The sequence below is a fragment of the Sinocyclocheilus grahami genome, unplaced genomic scaffold, assembly GCF_001515645.1.
Source record: "Sinocyclocheilus grahami isolate Dianchi unplaced genomic scaffold, SAMN03320097.WGS_v1.1 scaffold1547.1, whole genome shotgun sequence".
NCBI classification, from domain to species: Eukaryota; Metazoa; Chordata; class Actinopteri; order Cypriniformes; family Cyprinidae; genus Sinocyclocheilus; species Sinocyclocheilus grahami.
In genome coordinates, this window is record NW_015506726.1 from 40,253 (window position 1) to 40,912 (window position 660).

At 53.0% G+C, this 660-nt stretch overlaps 1 long non-coding RNA gene across 2 annotated transcripts in view; it reads left to right on the top strand.

Annotated features, from left to right (window-relative positions):
• LOC107571093 (uncharacterized) overlaps positions 1-660 on the top strand; it is an 8,434-nt gene that overhangs the window by 6,499 nt on the left and 1,275 nt on the right. Inside the window, exons 2-5 of one of the 2 annotated variants that reach the window (XR_001607133.1) lie at positions 16-123; positions 232-339; positions 484-555; positions 592-659. This is a non-coding gene — a long non-coding RNA (uncharacterized lncRNA). Of the gene's footprint in view, positions 1-15; positions 124-231; positions 340-483; positions 556-591; position 660 lie in introns of those variants that run through there. The other variant, XR_001607134.1, reaches the window with a different exon arrangement.

Consider the following 660-nt stretch of genomic DNA (forward strand, 5'->3'; position numbering starts at 1 on the left):
GTGTGTTTGGGTCAGGTTGGCGGTTATGTTGGGAGGGTGTGTTTGAGTCAGGTTGGTGGTTATGTTGGGAGGGTGTGTCTGGGTCAAGTTGGCGGTTATGTTGGGAGCGTGTGTTTGGGTCAGGTTGGCGGTTATGTTGGGAGGGCGTGTCTGGGTTAGATTGGTGGTTATGTTAGGAGGGTGTGTTTGGGGCAGGTTAGCGGTTATGTTGGGAGGGTGTATTTGGGTCAGGTTGGTGGTTATGTTGGGAGGGTGTGTTTGGGGCAGGTTAGCGGTTATGTTGGGAGGGTGTATTTGGGTCAGGTTGGTGGTTATGTTGGGAGGGTGTGTTTGGGGCAAGTTAGCAGTTATGTTGGGAGGGTGTGTCAGGCTCATGTTGGTAGTTATGTTGGGAGGGTGTGTTTGGGTCAGGATGGCGGTTATATTGGGAGGTTGTGTTTGGGGCAGGTTAGCGGTCATATTAGGAGGGTGTATTTGGGTCAGATTGGCGGTTATGTTGGGAGGGTGTGTTTGGGGCAGGTTAGCAGTTATGTTGGAAGGGAGTGTTTGGGTCAGGTTGGCGGTTACGTTGGGAGGATGTGTTTGGGTCAGGTTGGCGGTTATGTTGGGAGGGGGTGTTTGGGTCAGGTTGGCGGTTATGTTGGGAGGGGGTGTTTGGGG